Source organism: Scyliorhinus torazame, chromosome 24 (assembly GCF_047496885.1).
Source record: "Scyliorhinus torazame isolate Kashiwa2021f chromosome 24, sScyTor2.1, whole genome shotgun sequence".
Taxonomy (NCBI): domain Eukaryota; kingdom Metazoa; phylum Chordata; class Chondrichthyes; order Carcharhiniformes; family Scyliorhinidae; genus Scyliorhinus; species Scyliorhinus torazame.
In genome coordinates, this window is record NC_092730.1 from 38280023 (window position 1) to 38295931 (window position 15909).

General features: G+C 48.0%; 2 non-coding genes across 2 annotated transcripts; both read right to left on the bottom strand.

Moving 5' to 3' along the window:
• Positions 1–257: 257 nt before the first annotated feature.
• On the bottom strand, positions 258–329 carry trnaw-cca (transfer RNA tryptophan (anticodon CCA)). The gene has a single exon. It is a non-coding gene; the product is annotated as a tRNA-Trp (tRNA).
• Positions 330–12113: 11784 nt separating this feature from the next.
• Positions 12114–12202, bottom strand: trnar-ucg (transfer RNA arginine (anticodon UCG)). Its single transcript is given in 2 exon segments — positions 12114–12149; positions 12166–12202. It is a non-coding gene; the product is annotated as a tRNA-Arg (tRNA).
• Between the last annotated feature and the right edge of the window lie 3707 nt (positions 12203–15909).

A 15909-nucleotide genomic window follows, 5' to 3' on the forward strand; every position in this document is an offset into this window, starting at 1 on the left:
GTAGCACAATGTTAGCACAGTTGGTTCAATATTCCCATAATAATATGGACGCGGCCAACTGGGTTGTAGAGTCACATGCTCTACTGACTGAGCTATCCGAGTCTCCGCATGTTTGATTAAACTGCTCAAAAATATAAACTGAGCGGGTCAATCTGAAATATCCGCAAACATTTACCAGCATTGTGGCTTTGAACGGAGTCATTTCGGGAACATTCCCACAGAGAAAAATTCCTGGAACCAGCGGCAGAAAATCCTCCTGAGCTTGACGTGATTTGAACACGCAACCTTCTGATCTGGAGTCAGACGCGCTACCGTTGCGCCACAAGCCCAAGTGCGGATCCTTGCGGGTTTCTCCTCATAAATTTATGTTTTATTTATACCCGACTGTGCGAAAGAAACGCAAAGAAGTTCGATTGAGGGATATGAAAGGGCCCTGAAGTAAAGCAGCTGTACCACGTGGTTAAGGGGATGCACAATAATCCATTGTGCTCTGTACACGTGGCTTCAAATCCAATCCTGGTCTGTGACGTGTCTGTTGTGTCTGTGTTTGGTCCCCTCATGGGGGTTGTGGTGATCCACTGTGATAGGAGATGTAAGGTAGGGCCTGCACTACAGGTTCGCCGGTAGCTCCTGCCTGCTGGCTCCGCCCAGTGTGAACTGTATAAATATGCATGCCCTCCAGTGCCCTGCCATTTCGCCAGCTGCAGCAGGAGGCCTCGCATCTGACTGTAATAAAGCCGCAGCTGTCCACAACTTTAGTCTTTGTGCAATTGATCGTGCATCAAAGATGAAGTAAAAATGCTGTTATTTTTAACTTTTGTTTGAGGGCTGGCGCGGGGGGCGGGGGTGGGGGGGGGCGGGGTGGGATAGTCGAACACTGTCCACATTGAAACCAAGTTAAAGAACGATAAGTACTTATTTCATTCCCCGCTGTATTTGCGTCTAAATTCAGAGTGAGAAACTTTCCCTTCTCAGTTTGAAACTCACGAAGAGGCGCAAAAATTCCCAATTTATTATTGCGATGGCTGGGAATCGATCCCGAGTCAACTGCTTAGAAGGCAATCGTGCTCACCACTATACCACCATCGCTCACTGCTCAGAGATGTGTCCTTTTGGTTCTTTAGATTAGTTTGATTAACGGTTTCGTATCAAGTACTTACTTTGCGTAAGTTATTTCACTCCAATTTAAAATGCTCCTGAATGAAAGTGTCCGTGTCGCACGGCTCCCGTTCAGCCAGGAGATGGCACCAGTCCACAATAAATGTACATTCTATGTGTCATTTCATAGGACACTTACTCTGGCCTGAGACCTTAACTCGTCCCTGTGTCCTGATGCTGCCATTTTCACCCTGTTTAAGTAATCATAGAATGCCTCCAGTGCAGAAGGAGGCCATTCGGCCCATGGAACCGGTACCGACCCTCGGAAAGAGCACGAGATTTTGGCCGAAACGCACCTAACCTTTCGAATACGTCAGGATGGCTGAGCGCAGGTCGCAGTCTCCTCTGGAGGTCAGGGCTCGAATCCCACTCCTGAAATTGACTTTTCCTCCGCGAGGCACCATCCAAACCTGGAACCCCTCCCCTCCTGTACATACACCATATGGACTTGCAGCGGTTCCAGAATCCCCTCACCGCCCATTCTCGCGGTCAATTAATGATAGATTGTAAATGTTTTGCCGAATCAGCGACAATCAAAGCCAGAGAGACCTGCAATAACCCTCAGAGCAGGAAAGGCAACTCAATGTCCTTTGACCCAAAAGCAAAATACTGCGGATGCTGCAAATCTGAAACAAAGACAGAAAATGTTGGAAATATTCAGCTGATCCGGCAGCTTCTGTGGAGAGAGAAACAGGTCGTTCCAACGCAAGGTCAGGTTGTGAAATGTTAACTATTTCTCTTTTCACAGATACTACAGATCCGTACAGTATTTCCAGCATTCCCTTGTGATTAGCTGAACATCCTCAGAGTCTGTAGCTTCGTCCGGTAAAGTGTCTGTTCACTGAAGAAAAATCTGGACTCAAATCCCAGCCCAGCCTTATTCCGTTTGACCACCTGTGCGATTGAGAACTTCCTCCACAACAGGGGGAAATGTGTTGGATTTCTAGTCGGAAAATATGCCTTTTGCAGGTTTCAATTCAGTAGAATATCTACAGAGATTGTAACGCAAGTATTGATTTTAGCTGCCATCATCCAGTTGTTAAATCTTTCCACTAGAAACCCACTGGATTTTCCCCTTTGACTTGAGTCCTGCTCCCAGAGGATCAGTTCAGTATTTTCAATAATATTATATTTTGAATGCTCTGTGTCCAGAGAATTGTGACGCTGAAATTGCTCACACTTCTCTCCATTGTTATCTACTCTCCAGGTATTGGCGACACCGTCTAATGGAGACGGTGGCGTGAGAGCAGCTGGTTAGTCAGTTTCAGCGGGAGCATTGCGGAAGGAGGGTGCTGGGAGGTAAGTCAACCTTTAAAAGCACTTCTCTTTGCAGGGGCAGGCCAGTCGATTTCGGTGGCGTGAGAGCAGCTGGTTAGTCAGTTTCAGCGGGAGCATTGCGGAAGGAGGGTGCTGGGAGGTAAGTCAACCTTTAAAAGCACTTCTCTTTGCAGGGGCAGGCCAGTCGATTTCGGTGGCGTGAGAGCAGCTGGTTAGTCAGTTTCAGCGGGAGCATTGCGGAAGGAGGGTGCTGGGAGGTAAGTCAACCTTTAAAAGCACTTCTCTTTGCAGGGGCAGGCCAGTCGATTTCGGTGGCGTGAGAGCAGCTGGTTAGTCAGTTTCAGCGGGAGCATTGCGGAAGGAGGGTGCTGGGAGGTAAGTCAACCTTTAAAAGCACTTCTCTTTGCAGGGGCAGGCCAGTCGATTTTGGCGGCGTGAGAGCAGCTGGTTAGTCAGTTTCAGCGGGAGCATTGCGGAAGGAGGGTGCTGGGAGGTAAGTCAACCTTTAAAAGCACTTCTCTTTGCAGGGGCAGGCCAGTCGATTTCGGTGGCGTGAGAGCAGCTGGTTAGTCAGTTTCAGCGGGAGCATTGCGGAAGGAGGGTGCTGGGAGGTAAGTCAACCTTTAAAAGCACTTCTCTTTGCAGGGGCAGGCCAGTCGATTTTGGCGGCGTGAGAGCAGCTGGTTAGTCAGTTTCAGCGGGAGCATTGCGGAAGGAGGGTGCTGGGAGGTAAGTCAACCTTTAAAAGCACTTCTCTTTGCAGGGGCAGGCCAGTCGATTTTGGCGGCGTGAGAGCAGCTGGTTAGTCAGTTTCAGCGGGAGCATTGCGGAAGGAGGGTGCTGGGAGGTAAGTCAACCTTTAAAAGCACTTCTCTTTGCAGGGGCAGGCCAGTCGATTTCGGTGGCGTGAGAGCAGCTGGTTAGTCAGTTTCAGCGGGAGCATTGCGGAAGGAAGGTGCTGGGAGGTAAGTCAACCTTTAAAAGCACTTCTCTTTGCAGGGGCAGGCCAGTCGATTTCGGTGGCGTGAGAGCAGCTGGTTAGTCAGTTTCAGCGGGAGCATTGCGGAAGGAGGGTGCTGGGAGGTAAGTCAACCTTTAAAAGCACTTCTCTTTGCAGGGGCAGGCCAGTCGATTTTGGCGGCGTGAGAGCAGCTGGTTAGTCAGTTTCAGCGGGAGCATTGCGGAAGGAGGGTGCTGGGAGGTAAGTCAACCTTTAAAAGCACTTCTCTTTGCAGGGGCAGGCCAGTCGATTTTGGCGGCGTGAGAGCAGCTGGTTAGTCAGTTTCAGCGGGAGCATTGCGGAAGGAGGGTGCTGGGAGGTAAGTCAACCTTTAAAAGCACTTCTCTTTGCAGGGGCAGGCCAGTCGATTTCGGTGGCGTGAGAGCAGCTGGTTAGTCAGTTTCAGCGGGAGCATTGCGGAAGGAGGGTGCTGGGAGGTAAGTCAACCTTTAAAAGCACTTCTCTTTGCAGGGGCAGGCCAGTCGATTTCGGCGGCGTGAGAGCAGCTGGTGAGTGGTGAGTCAGTTTCAGCAGGAGCTGAGACTTTTTCTCTTTTCTTTAAATTAGTTTTTTAGGCGGGATCAGGAAGTCGACCCGCGGACGTCTGGGAAGACCCTCACCAATAAATTCTGGTGGAGAGGAAACTGAGACACTACACGTGTAGTGTCTCCCACCCGCCCTCCTCCTCTAACCTAATAATAAAACCCATTGGTCTGAGGTAAGTACCATATTTTTATTATATTATTATTATTTTTTATAAAAATTTAATTTAGTTGTTAGCCAGATCTTGGTAGAAAGTTAGAGGAATGGCAGGGAAGGGAGTACAATGTTCCTCCTGCAGGATGTTTGAGGTGAGGGATGCAGTTAGTGTCCCTGCTGATTTTACCTGCAGGAAGTGCTGCCATCTCCAGCTCCTCCAAGACCGAGTTAGGGAACTGGAGCTGGAGTTGGAAGAACTTCGGATCATTCGGGAGGCAGAAGGGGTCATAGATAGCAGCTTCAGGGAATTAGTTACACCAAAGATTGGAGATAGGTGGGTAACTGTAAGAGGGACTGGGAAAAAACAGTCAGTGCAGGGATCCCCTGCGGTCGTTCCCCTGAGAAACAAGTATACCGCTTTGGATACTTGTGGGGGGGACGACTTACCAGGGGTAAGCCATGGGGTACGGGCCTCTGGCACGGAGTCTGTCCCTGTTGCTCAGAAGGGAAGGGGGGAGAGGAGCAGAGCATTAGTAATTGGGGACTCTATAGTCAGGGGCACAGATAGGAGATTTTGTGGGAGCGTGAGAGACTCACGTTTGGTATGTTGCCTCCCAGGTGCAAGGGTACGTGATGTCTCGGATCGTGTTTTCCGGGTCCTTAGGGGGGAGGGGGAGCAGCCCCAAGTCGTGGTCCACATTGGCACCAACGACATAGGTAGGAAAGGGGACAAGGATGTCAGGCAGGCTTTCAGGGAGCTAGGATGGAAGCTCAGAACTAGAACAAACAGAGTTGTTATCTCTGGGTTGTTGCCCGTGCCACGTGATAGTGAGATGAGGAATAGGGAGAGAGAGCATTTAAACACGTGGCTACAGGGATGGTGCAGGCGGGAGGGTTTCAGATTTTTGGATAACTGGGGCTCTTTCTGGGGAAGGTGGGACCTCTACAGACAGGATGGTCTACATCTGAACCTGAGGGGCACAAATATCCTGGGGGGGAGATTTGTTAGTGCTCTTTGGGGGGGTTTAAACTAATGCAACAGGGGCATGGGAACCTGGATTGTAGTTTTAGGGTAAGGGAGAATGAGAGTATAGAGGTCAGGAGCACAGATTTGACGTCGCAGGAGGCCAGCGTTCAGGTAGGTGGTTTGAAGTGTGTCTACTTCAATGCCAGGAGTATACGAAACAAGGTAGGGGAACTGGCAGCGTGGGTTGGTACCTGGGACTTCGATGTTGTGGCCATTTCGGAGACATGGATAGAGCAGGGACAGGAATGGATGTTGCAGGTTCCGGGGTTTAGGTGTTTTAGTAAGCTCAGAGAAGGAGGCAAAAGAGGGGGAGGTGTGGCGCTGCTAGTCAAGAGCAGTATTACGGTGGCGGAGAGGATGCTAGATGGGGACTCTTCTTCCGAGGTAGTATTGGCTGAAGTTAGAAACAGGAAAGGAGAGGTCACCCTGTTGGGAGTTTTTTATAGGCCTCCTAATAGTTCTAGGGATGTAGAGGAAAGGATGGCGAAGATGATTCTGGATATGAGCGAAAGTAACAGGGTAGTTATTATGGGAGACTTTAACTTTCCAAATATTGACTGGAAAAGATATAGTTCGAGTACAATAGATGGGTCGTTTTTTGTACAGTGTGTGCAGGAGGGTTTCCTGAAACAATATGTTGACAGGCCAACAAGAGGCGAGGCCACGTTGGATTTGGTTTTGGGTAATGAACCAGGCCAGGTGTTGGATTTGGAGGTAGGAGAGCACTTTGGGGACAGTGACCACAATTCGGTGACGTTTACGTTAATGATGGAAAGGGATAAGTATACACCGCAGGGCAAGAGTTATAGCTGGGGGAAGGGCAATTATGATGCCATTAGACGTGACTTGGGGGGGATAAGGTGGAGAAGTAGGCTGCAAGTGTTGGGCACACTGGATAAGTGGGGCTTGTTCAAGGATCAGCTACTGCGTGTTCTTGATAAGTATGTACCGGTCAGACAGGGAGGAAGGCGTTGAGTGAGGGAACCGTGGTTTACCAGGGAAGTGGAATCTCTTGTTAAGAGGAAGAAGGAGGCCTATGTGAAGATGAAGTGTGAAGTTTCGGTTGGGGCGATGGATAGTTACAAGGTAGCGAGGAAGGATCTAAAGAGAGAGCTAAGACGAGCAAGGAGGGGACATGAGAAGTATTTGGCAGGAAGGATCAAGGAAAACCCAAAAGCTTTCTATAGGTATGTCAGGAATAAGCGAATGACTAGGGAAAGAGTAGGACCAGTCAAGGACAGGGATGGGAAATTGTGTGTGGAGTCTGAAGAGATAGGCGAGATACTAAATGAATATTTTTCGTCAGTATTCACTCAGGAAAAAGATAATGTTGTGGAGGATAATGCTGAGCCCCAGGCTAATAGAATAGATGGCATTGAGGTACGTAGGGAAGAGGTGTTGGCAATTCTGGACAGGCTGAAAATAGATAAGTCCCCGGGACCTGATGGGATTTATCCTAGGATTCTATGGGAGGCCAGGGAAGAGATTGCTGGACCTTTGGCTTTGATTTTTATGTCATCATTGGCTACAGGAATAGTGCCAGAGGACTGGAGGACAGCAAATGTGGTCCCTTTGTTCAAAAAGGGGAGCAGAGACAACCCCGGCAACTATAGACCGGTGAGCCTCACGTCTGTAGTGGGTAAAGTCTTGGAGGGGATTATAAGGGACAAGATTTATAATCATCTAGATAGGAATGATATGATCAGGGATAGTCAGCATGGCTTTGTGAAGGGTAGGTCATGCCTCACAAACCTTATTGAGTTCTTTGAGAAGGTGACTGAACAGGTAGACGAGGGTAGAGCAGTTGATGTGGTGTATATGGATTTCAGCAAAGCGTTTGATAAGGTTCCCCACGGTAGGCTATTGCAAAAAATACGGAGGCTGGGGATTGAGGGTGATTTAGAGATGTGGATCAGAAATTGGCTAGCTGAAAGAAGACAGAGGGTGGTGGTTGATGGGAAATGTTCAGAATGGAGTACAGTCACAAGTGGAGTACCACAAGGATCTGTTCTGGGGCCGTTGCTGTTTGTCATTTTTATCAATGACCTAGAGGAAGGCACAGAAGGGTGGGTGAGTAAATTTGCAGATGATACTAAAGTCGGTGGTGTTGTCGATAGTGTGGAAGGATGTAGCAGGTTACAGAGGGATATAGATAAGCTGCAGAGCTGTGCTGAGAGGTGGCAAATGGAGTTTAATGTAGAGAAGTGTGAGGTGATTCACTTTGGAAGGAATAACAGGAATGCGGAATATTTGGCTAATGGTAAAGTTCTTGAAAGTGTGGCTGAGCAGAGGGATCTAGGTGTCCATGTACATAGATCCCTGAAAGTTGCCACCCAGGTTGATAGGGTTGTGAAGAAGGCCTATGGAGTGTTGGCCTTTATTGGTAGAGGGATTGAGTTCCGGAGTCGAGAGGTCATGTTGCAGCTGTACAGAACTCTGGTCCGGCCGCATTTGGAGTATTGCGTACAGTTCTGGTCACCGCATTATAGGAAGGACGTGGAGGCTTTGGAGCGGGTGCAGAGGAGATTTACCAGGATGTTGCCTGGTATGGAGGGAAAATCTTATGAGGAAAGGCTGACGGACTTGAGGTTGTTTTCGTTGGAGAGAAGAAGGCTAAGAGGAGACTTAATAGAGGCATACAAAATGATCAGGGGGTTGGATAGGGTGGACAGTGAGAGCCTTCTCCCGCGGATGGAAATGGCTGGCACGAGGGGACATAACTTTAAACTGAGGGGTAATAGATATAGGACAGAGGTCAGAGGTAGGTTCTTTACGCAAAGAGTAGTGAGGCCGTGGAATGCCCTACCTGCTTCAGTAGTGAACTCGCCAACATTGAGGGCATTTAAAAGTTTATTGGATAAACATATGGATGATAATGGCATAGTGTAGGTTAGATGGCTTTTGTTTCGGTGCAACATCGTGGGCCGAAGGGCCTGTACTGCGCTGTATTGTTCTATGTTCTAGGTTCTATGTTCTACATGTTCGCAGGGCTGTGAGAGAGGCTTTCTTTCAGGCGTGAGGCCTCTTTTGGTCCATCAACAGCAACCGGATGCCTGCAGAGAAACTCGGAATACCGAGCCCCTCTTCCCAGGATGGACTTAATCAGGGACAAGATGTTGTTTGAAGAGAGAATCAAAGGTCTGAAGAATTGGTCTGAGATTCCTGGCGTTTTGTGAAGAGAACAAGGTGGTGGAGCAATGTGACAATAGCAGGATACGAGTTTGGGATATTATCCAGTCTGTGCTGGGGGGCCTGCGGGAAGGACGTTGTCTTGTCTGCCCACCCAAGCTGAATGTTGGGATTGAGGTGGTGATCAGATTCCGAGAGGAGGGTGAAATCCTTTCACTGAGTTTCAAGCTCACAGTGCGGTTGAGTGTCTTGAGTTACAGGAAGATACATACGGGATGGTCAAATGGGCAGAAAAGTGGCTGATGGAATTTAACGCTGAAAAATTAGATGTGATCATTTGGTAGGGGGTTTTCGCAGTAACTTCATTGGAGTGTTAATATAATCCTATTTGTGACAATAAAGAATATTATATTATTATTATAGGATTAATGTTAATGGCCTGACACTGGGAAGTCCTGAGGAACAAAGGGACCTTGGAGTGTTTGTCCAGAGATCTCTGAAGGCAGAAGGGCACGTTAATAGGGTGGTGGAAAAGGCATTTGAGATATTTGTCTTTATCATTCGGGGCATGGATTACAAAAGCAGAGAGGTCATGGTGGAGTTGTATAGAATGTTGGGGTACCGTGTGCAATTCTGGTCACCACATTCTAGGAAATATGTAACTGCACTGGATGGGGTGCAGAGGGGATTCAGCAGGATGTTGCTTGGGATGGAACATTTAGGATATGAAGAGAGGTTGGATAGACTTGTTTTCTCTCTCACGCAGGAACAGAGATGACTGAGGGGTGATCTCATCGAGGTGTACAAGATTATGATAGGTATAGACAGGGCGGATAAGGAGCACCTGTTCCCCTCAGTCACAAGGGGACACTATTGTTCTGTGATTCTGTTGCAGATCAGATCTTGGAGGTATCGCTGCTGTATTCCCAGGAGGCGGTGGTCTGATTCGGAGAGCAAAAGCTTCCATCGAGGACGGGGTTCTCAATAAGAACAAACTGGAGGTGTGGGATGTTAGAATCTGCTCAGCACTGATTCATTTTTATTCATTGTTGTGTCCTAGAATAAACACGTGGATTGTAGCGGTCCATTAAAAACAAAAATAGAATTCGGAAATTTCTGGCCAGTAACTTCACCATGTCCACGTTACATCACTCAGCATCCTCAGCTGCGTCACATCTGGTCCACGTTTCATCAGCAGAGAGCAGTTTCACAGCAGAGAGTACATTTCCACTGGAGAGATCGCAGTTTCTCAGCAGAGCGCACAGTTCACGGCAGAGAACACAGTAACACAGCAGAGAGCACAGTTTCACAGCAGAGAACACAGTAACACAGCAGAGAGCACAGTTTCGCAGCAGAGAACACAGTACCACAGCAGAGAGCACAGTTTCACAGCAGAGAACACAGTACCACAGCAGAGAACACAGTACCACAGCAGAGAGCACAGTTTCACAGCAGAGAACACAGTCCCACAGCAGAGAACACAGTCCCACAGCAGAGAGCACAGTTTCACAGCAGAGAACACCGTAACACAGCAGAGAACACAGTAACACAGCAGAGAGCACAGTTTCACAGCAGAGAACACAGTAACACAGCAGAGAACACATTTCCACAGGATAGGTCTCTCTCTGATACAGTGTGTGAGTTCTCCCTCAATACTCTCACCTTCTGACCTATTGCTCACGTGCCCACTCCCATGGTGTTGAAGTATTTCCCATCAGTCCGTTCAGAACAATCCTTCAGCTGATATGTTGGAAATGTAATTTGCTGACAGAGACTATATTTCCAACATTTCACAACTGGCTGCACATCTGGACCAATGGACAAATCCAACCTCCTTCCGTTAGGTGTTGCAGATGTTAAAGGTCCATGAGGTGGTTTGGTGAAGTCAGGTCATTTGGCGAGTTGGCCGAGAGGTGAAGGTGATGCGCTGCTAATCCATTGTGCTTTGCATCTGCGGGTCTGGATCCATCCTCCTCGATGATCAATTTGCTGCATCTCCGCGTTGTGCCACTTATTGAGGGCGCCCTGATGATTCATTCAGTGTATCCGGAACTAGGATGGAGTTTAGATTCGGAGTTCAACAGGCCTGAGGAGTGAATCTTCTTGCACCAATCTCTGTACCGACATTTCTAATCCTCTGTCTGATAATCGATTTAAATCACGACACCAGCTTTGGGCAGGAGTTTGGCACCATGAAAACTTGCGGCTTCAGAAACTCCAAAACAGACGCCAGCTTCATCTGGGGCTCTGCTGGCAGATTTTGTCTTTCCAGAACCGGCCGCCCAGCCGTGAAAATAAGTTCATCAGGTGATCTCATTACACTGTAAGACGGAAGAGCAGAAGTGGCCCATTGGGCCCATCCTGTCTGCTCCACCATTCAAAGAGGTTATGATTGACCTGATATAATCTTCAAACCCACTTTCCCGCCTTATCCCCATAACCCTTGATTCCCTTACTGATTTAATCTTGCACATATTAACTTCCCCAGCCTCGACAAGTATTCGCTTAGAAACAATGTTTCCACAGATACACTATACTCTGAGAGAACAAATTACTCATCATTTCTGATTTAATTGGGCGGCCCCTTACTCTGAGATCATTCCCTCTGGTCCGAGACTCTCCCACATGGAGAAACAACCTCTCAGCATCCACCCTGTCAACGCCCCTGAAAATCAATTGAATCAGTGAATTTGAATGGTGAGCTTTATTCCCTGTCCCAAAGAGTATTTCAGGCCTCTGGATTCCCAATCCAGTGAGATAATCTTTCATCCCTCTGAACAAAAAACAGTTGATTCAGCTCATTATTAAACATCTTGGGCCAGTGGGCCGATGAATGGCAGATGGAGTTTAATTTGGATAAATGTGAGGTGATGTATTTTGGTAGCTCAAATCAGGGATTGACCTAATCAGTTACTAGTAGGGAGTTGGGGAGAATTACAGAACAAACAGATCTAGGAGTACAGGTTCACAGCTCCTTGAAGGTGGTGTCGCAGGTCGATAGGGTGGTGAAGAAGGCATTCGGAATGCGAGGTGTTAAGCTCAAAATGTTGAATACAAGAGTTGGGACGTCTTGTTCAAGTTGCACAAGACATTGGTAAGACCACACATGGAATATTGTGTTCAGTTCTGGTCACCCTATTTTCCGAAGGATATTGTTCAACTAGAAAGAGTGCAGAAGTGGTTTACAAGGATGCTACCAGGACTTGATGGTCTGAGTGAAAGGTAGAGGCTGGATAGGCTGGCACTTTTTTTCCTGGAGCGTAGGAGGCTTATGGATGATGTCATAGAGGTCTATGAAATAATGAGGAGCATAAATAAGGTAATGAGGAGCATCTGGAACGGGCTGCCAGAGGCAGTGGTGGAGGCGGTTATCATTTTGTCTTTTAAAAATCAGTTAGACAGTTACATGGGCAGGGTGGGTATAGATGGATATGGGCCAAATGCGGACAAGTGGGACTAGCTTAGTGAAAGAAACTGGGCGGCATTGACAAGCTGGGCCGAAGGGCTTTTTCCATGCTGCCAACATCTATGACTCTATGACTCTGTCTGTCTTCCTGACGACATTAGAATTTCCTCCACAGAATTGTATTGAACCGATTGATACATAATATATTATTCTATACTTGATCCAAGTCAAACAGATACTGCGGATTCATCAGGGGATAAATAAAATGCTAGGATGAGAGCGAATTGAATGAAAACAATGTTAGAAGGAATTATATTCCATAAAAAGCCCTGCAATGCTTGGATGGAAAGGTGGAACTATGAGCTGAGGAGGGAAAAATCGGCTGTCAGCAAGTTCCACCGGATTTCTGTATCAAACGACCGCGACAGGACTCGAACCTGCAATCTTCTAATATCATCATTCGATTCATCGAAGTCAGACGCCTTATCCATTAGGCCACGCGGCCACCGGCAGTGACGTGCGAGCCAATGTTTATCCCATGTGAATAAATACTGTGATCATATCTGTTTCCATAGAAACCAGTAAAATGCAGAAGGAGGCTATTCGGCCCATCGAGTCTGCACTGACACTCCAATCCTGCACCCCACTCATGAGAGGGGAGGGACGGATTTCAGGGGTTGGAATGGGGGACAGAGTTGCTCCATCGGACCCAATATTCCAGTAGAGGGCAGGTGCGTGAGCTTTCGGAGGGTCAGTACAGACTCGTTGTGCCGAATGGTCTTCATTTGCACAATAGGGATTCTCTGATTCTATGTCAGCAGCGGGTTTAGGTGGCGAAGCGCTTGTGCCATACTGCCCACTCCTGACACCATGGAGAAATTCTGATCTCTCAAAGACTGGCGACCAAGGACGTGTAACAAAAAATAATTTATTTACTGTTTGAGCAGCTGCTCCAGGCTTGTGCTCTGAGCGCGATCCGGGGAGAACACCTGATCATTTTAGATGCGGGACACGTAGTCACGTGACCATTCGGTCTGCACAGGCCTCCTTCTGTGCTGCCAGTTTCTGTGATTGAATTGCTTTAATTTGGAGCTGGACTGGGAAGTTCGGTGCTGTTCCATGTAAAGCAAAAATGAACTTCTAGGATATTTCCAATGTAACTGATTTTCTTCCGCAAACAATTGAATCAATGGAATTGTACGTTTCGGGAACTTGGATTTTCGAGTCTCTCAAGGCTTCTCTCCAAATCCAATGGTCATTTGTAAGGCAGATTCAACCGCTCCTCACAGAAACACCGGGGCACCGTTCATCGCAGGAATGCAAGACCTTCCTGCAGTGATTCCTGGCCGGTTTTATAATGTTTTGTATGTTTTATAATGTTTAATGAATGACCTATTGAACCGAGCTGCGATGGTCGAGTGGTTAAGGTGTTGGACTTCCCCAGCAGGCTCGAGCCCTGCTCCCAGCGACTGTGACCGAAGAATTAATCGAAATTTTAGTAAACGGTTTGACACAAGGTTCGCTGCTCAGCAAATTATAATCTCCTCAGGAAGAGGGATAATAATATTTCTGACAGCAGCCCGGCTAGCTTAGTCGGTAGAGCATCGGACATTTAATCCCACGGTCGTGGATTCAAGCCCTATATTGTTTCATATTGGGTTCAAGCCCCATATTGGGCTCTTCCATCTCAGAATGTTGAGCTGACCGAACTGTTTTGATAACAGGAATACAAGGTTCTGTCCCTGGACTGGAAATCCAGAGGCCTGAACTAATCTTTCATGACAAGATTTGATAAATCTGGAATTGAAATTTCGTCTCAGTAATGGCGGAGAAAGGTTCTGATTCAGACGGATCACATTTCCACAACTGGGAACATATTTACACAACAGGGAATGATTTGACCCAACCACAGTGAAGATCTGTCAACGGCACAGTCACGGTTGCAGGACAGAGAGAACAGTTAAACAGCAGAGAGCACAATTATACAGCAGCGAGGGCAGTTACTCAGCAGAGACCTCAGTTACACAGCAGAGAGTACAGTTACGCAGCAGAGAGCACAATTATACAGCAGAGAGCTCAGTTACACAGCAGAAAGCTCAGTTACACAGCAGACAGCACAGTTACACAGCAGAGAGCACAGTTACGCAGCAGAGAGCGCAGTTACACAGCAGGGAGCACAGTTACACAGCAGAGAGCGCAGTTACTCAGCAGAGAGCTCAGTTACACAGCAGAAAGCACAGTTACACAGCAGAGAGCGCAGTTACTCAGCAGAGAGCACAGTTACGCAGCAGAGAGCACAGTTACGCAGCAGAATGCACAATTATACAGCAGAAAGCTCAGTTACACAGCAGAGCGCTCAGTTACTCAGCAGAGAACACAGTTCGGCAGCAGAGAGCACAATTATACATCAGAGAGCGCAGTTACACAGCAGGGAGCACAGTTACACAGCAGAGAGCGCAGCTACTCAGCAGAGAGCTCAGTTACACAGCAGAAAGCACAGGTACACAGCAGAGAGCGCAGTTACTCAGCAGAGAGCGCAGTTACTCAGCAGAGAGCTCAGTTACACAGCAGAGAGCACAGTTACATAGCAGAGAGCGCAGTTACTCAGCAGAGAGCTCAGTTACACAGCAGACAGCATAGTTACTCAGCAGAGAGCTCAGTTACACAGCAGAAAGCACAGTTACACAGCAGAGAGCGCAGTTACTCAGCAGAGAGCGCAGTTACTCAGCAGGGAGCTCAGTTACACAGCAGAAAGCACTGTTACACAGCAGAGAGCGCAGTTACTCAGCAGAGAGCACAGTTACACAGCAGAGAGCACAGTTACACAGTAGAGAGCTCAGTTACACAGCAGAGAGCGCAGTTACTCAGCAGAGAGCACAGTTACGCAGCAGAGAGCACAGTTACGCAGCAGAGAGCACAGTTACACAGCAGAGAGCTCAGTTACACAGCAGAGAGCACAGTTACACAGCAGAGAGCACGGTTACACAGCAGGGAGCTCAGTTACTCAGCAGAGAGCTCAGTTACACAGCAGCGAGCACAGTTACACAGCAGAGAGCACGGTTACACAGCAGAGAGCTCAGTTACACAGCAGAGAGCACAGTTACACAGCAGAGAGCAGAATTACACAGCAGAGAGCACGGTTACACAGCAGAGAGCTCAGTTACACAGCAGAGAGGACGGTTACACAGCAGAGAGCGCAGTTACACAGCAGAGAGCACTGTTAATCAGCAGAGAGCTCAGTTACACAGCAGACAGCACAGTTACACAGCAGATAGCACAGTTACTCAGCAGAGAGTACAGTTACTCAGCAGAGAGCTTAGTTACACAGCAGAGAGCTCAGTTACACAGCAGAAAGCACTGTTACACAGCAGAGAGCGCAGTTACTCAGCGGAGAGCACAGTTACGCAGCAGAGAGCACCGTTACGCAGTAGAGAGCTCAGTTACACAGCAGAGAGCACAATTATACAACAGAGAGCTCAGGTACGCAGCAGAGAGCACAGTTACGCAGCAGAGAGCCCAGTTACACAGCAGAGAGCACAGTTACACAGCAGAGAGCTCAGTTATGCAGCAGAGAGCACAGTTACACAGCAGAGAGCTCAGTTACTCAGCAGAGAGCACAGTTACTCGGCAGAGAGCTCAGTTACACAGCAGAGAGCTTAGTTACACAGCAAAGGGCACAGTTACACAGCAGAGAGCACAGTTACACAGCAGAGAGCACAGTTACGCAGCAGAGAGCACAGTTACGCAGCAGAGAGCACAGTTACGCAGCAGAATGCACAATTATACAGCAGAAAGCTCAGTTACACAGCAGAGCGCTCAGTTACTCAGCAGAGAGCACAGTTCCACAGCAGAGAGCACAATTATACAGCAGAGAGCGCAGTTACACAGCAGAGAGCACAGTTACACAGCAGAGAGCGCAGTTACTCAGCAGAGAGCTCAGTTACACAGCAGAGAGCGCAGTTATTCAGCAGAGAGCGCAATTACTCAGCAGAGAGCTCAGTTACACAGCAGAGAGCTCAGTTACATAGCAGAGAGCTCAGTTACACAGCAGAGAGCACAGTTACATAGCAGAGAGCTCAGTTACTCAGCAGAGAGCTCAGTTACACAGCAGACAGCATAGTTACTCAGCAGAGAGCTCAGTTACACAGCAGAAAGCACAGTTACACAGCAGAGAGCGCAGTTACTCAGCAGAGAGCGCAGTTACTCAGCAGA